This window comes from Poecilia mexicana, unplaced genomic scaffold, assembly GCF_051168715.1.
Source record: "Poecilia mexicana isolate PSO_F unplaced genomic scaffold, ASM5116871v1 scaffold_10, whole genome shotgun sequence".
NCBI lineage: Eukaryota > Metazoa > Chordata > Actinopteri > Cyprinodontiformes > Poeciliidae > Poecilia > Poecilia mexicana.
Window position 1 is genome coordinate 32484921 of NW_028263379.1, and position 9138 is coordinate 32494058.

The 9138-nt window shown below is 38.4% G+C and overlaps 1 pseudogene; it reads right to left on the reverse strand.

Moving 5' to 3' along the window:
- Positions 1 to 641: 641 nt before the first annotated feature.
- On the reverse strand, positions 642 to 1945 carry LOC106903994 (tripartite motif-containing protein 16-like; annotated as a pseudogene).
- Positions 1946 to 9138: the final 7193 nt, after the last annotated feature.

The window sequence follows — 9138 nt, forward strand, 5'->3', positions numbered from 1 at the left end:
GGCACAGCAAGGCTCATCGCGCTTTTATTTTGAAAAGCGACACGCAAAATGAAGCAGTCACGTGACCCATGCAATGCGAGGCCTCGTTTGTTGCCAGTCACGTGGTTTTCAGCAAGACAACACAAGCCTGGAAGCGGGGCTTCATCGGCCACGCCCCCTTTTTACTCGGTACAAGCCTCGAAGCCTGGATTCAGATAGCCCATCACTAGAATCCATTCCTCTAGTGGGGCAGCTATTTTGAAGAGGTTTTGTGAAGCTGCCTCCTCTTGTTTGGTAGTTGCAACTGCTTTAGGCAGGTTTTAAGCTAGTTTGGTCTTTGTTTGTTCCTGCTTGTCCAGTTCAGCAATTTGGACTTTGCTCTAGTTAACTACAAGTTAGAAGCTCGTGGTTGGGAGGCCTGGTGCTCCCCTTAGCATTCCCTTTGTGTGTGTTTTTTTGTTGTTGTCCCCTTTTGGTTTATTTTGAGTTTACTTTGAACTGACTTGTTTGGACATTTTGTAACTTTAATTTGCACCTGACATTCTTGAGTTTGTTAATCCCTTTTGTTTTGCATTAATTGGGTTAAATTGTATTGTTTTGTGAAACTTTATTTTGTAATAAATCATTTTTACTTTACACTTTCGCTCTAGACACATTTTATGTTACCGCCCCTGGACCCCTAGACCTTGCGGCCGTAACACTGGATGATCAGGATAAAATTGCATTTTTGTAATTTTTGTGGCTTTTCTGTTTCCCTCAGATAATAACAGATAACTGTTTGCCGTCTTTGGATCAAGAGTGATTCTTTTTGAGTATTTTAAGAAGTCAGTTCTGGTCTTTGGTTTTGGTTCTGACAGTAGAACATCCACCTCATAGATCGTCAGTTTGATGTTTGTCCATGAGTCTCTCATGACTTAATTTATCTCTGAGCTCTGACACAGCTGCTGTCATGTCCTCAAAGTGTCCCAGAGGACAGACATTGATGCTGGATGAGCATGTAGACTCACTGAGTGCTGGCAGTGAGGGGTATCTGAAGAGAAACTGGTTGTGATCCTCTGTGTGTGAGAGCTGCTCCAGCTCAGCGTCTTTCCTCTTCAGCTCAGTGATCTCCTGCTCCAGCTTCTCCTGAAGACCTTTGACTCGACTCACTTCAGTTTCCTGCTGGGATCTGATCTGCTGCTTCACCTCAGAGCTTCTTTTCTGGAAGAGATGGATCAACTCGGTGAAGATCTTCTCACTGTCCTGCACTGTTTTATCAGCAGAGACATTGATGGCCTCCACCTCCTGTTGAAGCAGCTTCACATCTTTCTCTCTGTCCTGGATTCTCTTCTGGATCTGTTGTCGACTCACCTGGAGCCCCTTCTGTTTCTCATCTCTTTCTGCTGCAGCTGGGACTGTTTCATGGCCTTTATGCTCATCCATAGTGCAGAGATAACAGATACACTGCTGATCTGTACGACAGAAAATCTTCATCACCTCATCATGACGAGAGCAGATGTTCTGCTGAAGATTCTCAGAGGGATCCACCAGCTTGTGTTTCTTTAAAACAGGAACATTGTAGTGAGGTTGGAGATGATTCTCACAGTAAGAAACCAGACAAACCAGACAGGACTTTGTAGCTTTCATCTTCCTCCCAGTGCAGAAATCACAGGCCACATCTCCAGGTCCAGCATAGCAGTGGTCAGCTGGAGCAGCTTTGGCTCTACTTTTCTTCAGGTCCTCCATTAACTCTGCTAACAGGGTGTTTTTCTTCAAGACAGGCCTCTGTCTGAAGGTCTCTCTACATTGAGGGCAGCTGTAGGTTCCTTTCTGGTCCTCTCTATCCCAGAAGTATTTAATACAGTTCATACAGTAGCTGTGTCCACAGGCTGTAGTCACCGGATCCTTCAGTAGATCCAAGCAGATGGAACAAGAGAATCTTTCACGGTCCGTCTGAACTCCTGTCTGCGCCATTTCTTCTCTCAGTGAGAATGACTGTGAGTTTCACTCCCTCATAAATGAAACTGAATTCTGCTCTAAATGTGACATGATACTGCAGGGAATGGAGGCCTGACAGCTGTTAGATCAACTACTGATCTGAAGGGAGGGAACAAAGAAATGTGTTGACAAGGAGCCACAGCTGGTGGCTGTGGCTCCTTGTCACTCCAGGAGTGACTCCAGGAGGAGTTCAGACTGACCGTCAGGAGGAATAACTCCTAGGAGTAACTCCTAGGAGTTACTCCTCCTGGTAACTCCTAGGAGGAGTTACCAGGAGGAGTTATATATCAGACTGGTGAGTTCAGAAAGAGCTTTGTGGTGTGTGTGTGTCTCTGCATGTCTGTGCATTTGTACTTGTTTAGCTATTGTTGTGAGGACATTTTCTTGACAAATAACCAACACTATTAGGACATTTGTCGCTGTGAACACACTCTGCCATTCCCACACAATGTAAAAAAAAAACGTTTTTGGATAATGTGTTAGATTTATGTCTAAGATGTGAACTGAGTTTAGTGTTAGGAATATACTTGAGGTGGTTATGGTTAAGGAAGAGGTCAGCGTTAGTCTGTAGAAATCGATCATAGTCAATAATATTATTACAGTGAGACGGGTGTATCTCACTGTTGTGAGAATAAAATAAATTGATGATAACTTTTGGCAATAATGGATTAGAAAAAGAGACCTCTTTAAACAGAAATTTTATCCAGGTTGGCTAATAAGTAAATCAAAATTAATACTTTTGTTTTTCCAAAAAAAATAAAAACCTACCTCTTTTTTATTGAGATTCAATAAAAACCAATATAACTCTTTTGTATTCAGAAATTTCCAATCAAACTGGAAGCATTTAGTTCACAGGAAATGGTGCCGTTCTCCTTCCAGTGTGAACCACAGATTTTTTGTGAAGTTTTCTGAATGTTTCTGCAAACAGGACTCCGAATTCAGATAGAGATCAAGATTAATGGTTGGAAGACAGAGCCATGAAGTGGTTCTAATTCCCCCCAAAACTGTAATTTGGGTTGTGAACAAATTTCATAAAGTAGTGATGTTCTCTAAAATTCTTACATTCGCTTTAGAATATGTGTTTGGATGCATTAAATAAGTATGGTTTCATCTATGGCTGAAAAATGCTAAGTAAAGTTGTATGTGGTTAAGCAGTTTTTTTTTTGTTTTTTTTTATCAGGTTAAGTTAGACAGTAGCTCTGATGCTACATCCAGTGTTCCACGCTTTAATACAACATTATTAGAAATATAAGCTTATTTATCTTTTTTTTCTGTCCAGGGAGGCAGATGTTAACAGGGCCAATGCTGGATAACAGAAATGCTGAAATCCAAATTTATCTGGACTCAAACAGCAGTTCTTCTGGAATTCATTAAACTGACACATAGACTGAATATACCTCAGTTGCCATAACATCTTCCGGGGATGTTTTGACTTTCTGAAGGTCTTGAACAAAGACTTCTCTGTGTTCTGATCCTGGGACTGTTTAGCACAGTAAATATACTCTATAAACACCTGACAGCATTTCCCTCACCAACAAAGTGAGATTTAAACAGTCCCTGTGGATGGAATAAGAGAAAACCTCAAAGAGCAGTGAAGACTTTGCTTTGACGAAGGAAATATTGCGTTGTGTTATGTCTCCCAACAAACCTCTCAAATAAATCCCATTTAGGTAAGTATTCCCAATTCTTCTTTTTCCATTTTTTATCTGCAGGCATGTGTTAAATAAATTCAACAGACAGACTGGACAAAGGCTCATTAACAGTCAAACAAACCAAACACATGACCTTGATTGAGGTAGTAGAGGCCTTCATTACTGATGAATAGAAACAACTACATACTGCAAAGAGACGAAACATCTTCAAAAGTGCAATGATCTGATCTGCAGCCATAACTAAAATATATATATACACAATGTGGAGTCTAGAAGAGTTTCTCTTTATATTTCCTTTTTATCTCTCCTTTTAGTGTTATGGAGGGTTAATGATAAAACTATCTTTAATTCAACAACAGATGATGAATGATGAATGAATGATTTTCGCTTGGTTTTTTTTAAAGAGTTGTGTGGAACTCTGAGTTTGTATTCAAAACTCCACCCCAGTGCAGTGACATATTCTGGAGACTGGTTCCCATTGCAGACTGGATTCCACCAGATTGCAGGGAAGATATTTCACATAGAAAAAAACATAAATATTGATTTGGTTTGGCCATAAAGACACCCTGGGTTTTACAGCAAGGCTTGCATCCCCTCAGTATTACCCATTAGTAGTTTATCTACAAATGTATATTGGTTAAAGGCTTCTGAAGAATTAGTTATTTGAACTCCCTGCAGTCATGGCAGTGGAATGATCCAACTGAGATGTGAGAAATGTTTGGATGAGTGGTTGAGCATTGCTTCAGGACAGGAGCTTTTTCCTGAAAGAGAGCTGCTCTGTGGAGCTGTTTAATATGGGATTTAAAATACCAAAATATGACACCAATGTTGCTTACATAAAAAGACGGTAAAATTGTGAATCTCATTGAAATGGTTGGATTTTAAAGTGAGCTGCACAACTCTTGACTGGGGTAGATAGTTTGATTTGATTTAATAAAACTTCATTTGAAATTTCTTTGGGTTTATTTAAAATGTAATGAACTCAGAGATGAAAAAGAAAGGTAGAAGGGTGGAGAAAAGATTTGAGAGGAAATGAGATAGGAGAGGAGAGAAAGAAGCAAAGAGAACACACGTCAACGACATTGAACCCTGCCTAGAAACCTGCAGGAAGGGAAACAACTAAACCGACAAACAAGAGGGACATGCATATAACAGCTGTAAGATCATTGGAAAGTACATGAAAATACAAGATGTATGTAGTGGCAATATTTAAACCTGTATGTATGTATCATGTATCACATGTAGATTTATATTTATATCAAGTGGAGCACCATGGAGAAAGTAAATATGTTGGGTTTCACCTTTACACTCAGACAATAATTCTGAGTTCCACACTGCCAGACAGGACAAGTGTTTTTAAAAAAAGGTTGTATTGTGTAGTGAATCAGCCAATCACATTGGAGCATCACAATTCACCATAATCTTCTAATAAACATATATTGAATGATCCAGTCCAAAGTCTTCTATCATTTCTTCAAGTTGAGTCTAAAGTCATTAAATTTGTGTCTCTTTCTCTTTCCTTGAAAGTCAATAGATTTGCATGTTTCATAGTTAAATACCTCTTTCTCACACATGTTTAAATTTTGATGAAAACTAAAACTTCCAATAGTGGCTCAAGTGAGTTCAAATTATGCTGACCTTGCTTGTTTTGGCTTCAGGTTTACGTGTTTTTATAAAAAATAACTCCAAACTGCAAATATGTGCAGAGTTCCAGTGATTCTGCTGCACCGCCATAAATATTTAAGACCCTGGTTCCTGTAAACAAGCACGCAAACCCCCAATCAAAGGTGAGGATGTGCTGATTTTAGGTTCACAGCTTGTTTTTTTGCTTATAGGAATTGCCCAGGTCTTGCAAAGCCACAGCCCAGTTTCACAGAGTTTCTAAGAGTGTCAGAAGTCCTGCTCAGTCCAATACATGCATAACTGCTAGCTTAATTTGTAGTAAAATACAGTTTTGAAACATATTTATGTTTCTCCTTAAGTTTTTATATAATTTGAATGTGACTTTGAGTTCCTTTTAGGTTGCTGTAGGTTCAGACAAGAAGTGATGTTTATGTGGAATGTGAGGTTAAAATGAGTGACAATATATTAAGAACCATTTTGCATTTATTATATTTTATTTATCATTATGTCCCTTTGGCCTTTAATTTCTAGATACAGTCTGGTCTCAGAATGATGTGACATGTTGACGGCTGAAGTGAAACTTTCCCGTTGCAGCATTTGTCGTATGTTGACTAACTTCCTGTTTTTGAGACCAGGACAGTTTGTAACAGTAAGGAATCAACATTTTTAAGTGTTTGTCCTGAATTTAAAAACACCTGCAACTCTAACTGAGATCAAACAGTTTGAAACACGACTAGAATCGAGAGTTAATAACATCTTAAAGGGCTCCAACAAATCTAACCACACAATCAGATCAAATCTTTAAACAGACATAAAGTTATTTCTTGCCATTTTGTTTATTTACTGTATCACTAACTACAGGCATTTCTTACATAAAACAAGTATTTTTTTTACCCCGATAAGCTTCAAAGGTGCCAGAAAACATGTCCACATCTCTGCATAACCAATTATTTTTTAATGATCAATGCAAACAACTAAAAACATAAATGAACTTGGAAAGTAAAACAGCGTTAGCTTTAGATAGAACTAGGTCAAGAGTTATTAACCAATCACAGGGGAAAAGTAACTTTCCATGATACATTCCCCAAGCCAATTTCATCGGGAAACCAATTACTTTTTAACACCTAAACCTTCTTAAAATAATTTCAGTGCTGGATCAGACTTCAGTTGAAGGCAGCAGGATGGGACAAATGTTCTGGATGAACAAACCTTTTACAGTTCTTATCTGTGGCGAAAAACAATCTGAATGTGATCAAGCTAAACGTATCCTGGAAATAAGAAAATAATAGCACAAGGCATTGATTTAATCTCACAGGTTGTTGCTAACCTACTGTAAAAATGACAGAACTCTAAATTTAAATCATTTTTTACACTTACAGCTAAAAATAGCAGGTTTTTTCAGAGAGTGACCAAAGTCCTGCTCTTACTGCTTAGAATGGACAAAAAAATTATCAAGCACAAAATAATTCAAAATTTGTATGCTTTTCATAAGGAAATTTCTCTTTCAAAAGATTCAAGTTGAACATTTTACACTTTTGAAACAAATTTCCAAACAGTTTATTTTTCAGAGTGTTTTTTAATGTGTGAAAAATTGTAAAAATTGTGTCACGTTTGAGCTACTTGTGAGATGATCAGAGATTTTCTAGAAAGAAACAATGAAATTTCTGAGTTTCAAACCTCTAAATTGTTCAAATTCCAAGTTTATTTCTCAAAAATCTTTGCATTTAACCTTAAAATTTCTGAGGTTTTTTTTTATTTATTTATTTTTCGTCTGGCAAATTTTTGACTTTTAAAACTCAGAAATGTCAAAATTTTTTCTTGCAAATTTTCAACTTATCAAAGTCAGAAATTTCAGTTTTTTTCTAGCAAATTTTTTGACTTTTTGACTTACACTTCTGTGCTGTTTTCTCGAAACTTTCTGAGATTAATCTCAAAATTATTGAGGTTTGTGGCCCACATTTACTCTTTTTTCTTTACAGTGTCCCTAGTACTACATACTAGAGTACAGATCTGAACCAGTGGACAGCACTGTGTTTTCCTGCCTCTAGTCATCTGAAAGTCCGTCCCATCTGATCAGACTGCGGTGCAGTAGTTGGCCGTGAAAAGCCCCCCCACAGGGAACTGGTCCAACACATTGATGGATTGATTAAACTCCCCTGATACAATCTGAATCCCCCCACATGGCGTGGGTTTACCGGTCCTCCTGAGCCGGTATCAGGTAGTGAATGGGGATGTTTCCGTTAGCGTATCCTCAGAGCTGTTTTGCATCGCAGTCCTATCTGTCAAAGCGTACCTTGTTTCGGGGGCTTTCTGAAAATCGGCCGGGTGCTCCTGAGGGAGCTTGCTTCCACAAATCTTTGTATTAATAACCTCACCCTGAACACAATGTGTCCATTTCCACCCCCTACCCCACTACTATTCTTTCGGTGTGCGATTTATGGCTCTGAAAGAGAAGGCGCTGCCCCAGAGGAGAGGAAATGGAGGCAGGGATTTGATAATCTCGCCTCTGGTGCCGCTCGTGTGGGAGGCAGCCTGCTTGATTATGCCTGAGATGCACCTGCTCTTAACCTCATTTCCCTCAACATCTGTTGGAAAGGTTTAAGTTAACTACATAATCATGTGTGATTATGGCCCCCTTTCCACCTGGCGCCTCTGAAGAGAAAAAGATATAGTTCACATGTGAATGATGTCGGCTTCTGAAACAAGGACTCCTATAGTCACTGCAGACAATCCTTTGAGAGCCAGAATCTTCTCGATGGTTTTAAATAAAGCTCTGGGTTGTAACAGATGGAGTTCTCATGTGTCAGTTTGTAAGTGAGATACAAGTGGACACTTCAGGTCTGGATCTGGTTGGTCCTTTGATCAGGGTTACCAGATCTGACCGACAGTGTTCAGGCCAAAAACAAAATGAAACCTTCCCAAGTCCAAAAACACACATCTTGTGTCCCATACGTTGTCGAATGCATTCATAGACTTGTGAGAATTCAAGGCGTTAAGGACTTTACTCATTCATCTACATCTGACTTGAGTTTTTTGTGGCGCTATGTCATTTTAAATCATCAAGTTGCCCTTCGATTTCTGTTTTCTAATACTCCTACATAATGACAGTTGATTAATCAATGATTAATTATTGATGATGTCACTTTTGACCAATCTCAGATATTTCTACATAAATTAACTAATAAGATAACACAGCATTTATCTTTGTGTTTTCTCCGAGACAACAACGGCAATTTCAAAAGAATTTTCCTCTAAAACCTTAAAAACTCACCAAATGTTGAGAGGAAATGTCGCAGTGAAGTATTTGCTAGAAAGACCAGAAGTGAATGCTAATAGCGTCTACATTGTGTGTGGATGAGGAAGTGGCTCATATGAAAGTTTTTACATATTCAATGTTGTGTTTGAAAAAAAGGGAAATATTCATCAAGATGAAAGTCAAAAGACCCCAGTGTGAAAGGGTTACAACAGACAGAATAGATCTACAAGATATCATACAGTTTGATGAACAATAAGCACATTTACCAAAGCAATACTGAAACAGTCCATTTTAAACAGGAATGAATATTTAAATACAGTTCATTAGAAAACGACGGCAGACCTGAGGATTGAGAGACTTGAATACCCTGAGACCTGTGTGGAAATCAAAGAGTGAGTCATAAAAGGCTCCTCTGATTATTTTTTCCCCCTTTGTAGCTCTGCCAAACTGCTATGAATTAATTATTACTAGAACCAGAATCCATGACTGAAAATCTACTTTTAATTGCAGCCAGAGGCAAAATTAGCTTTTTGATTGGTTTGGTTTTATAAATATATGCTCATCTGACACAAAACCAGTTGAGTCACAGCTAAAGTTAAATAATGCTGCATTACTATATAATATACTGTACTATTTAAGAAATACATATAA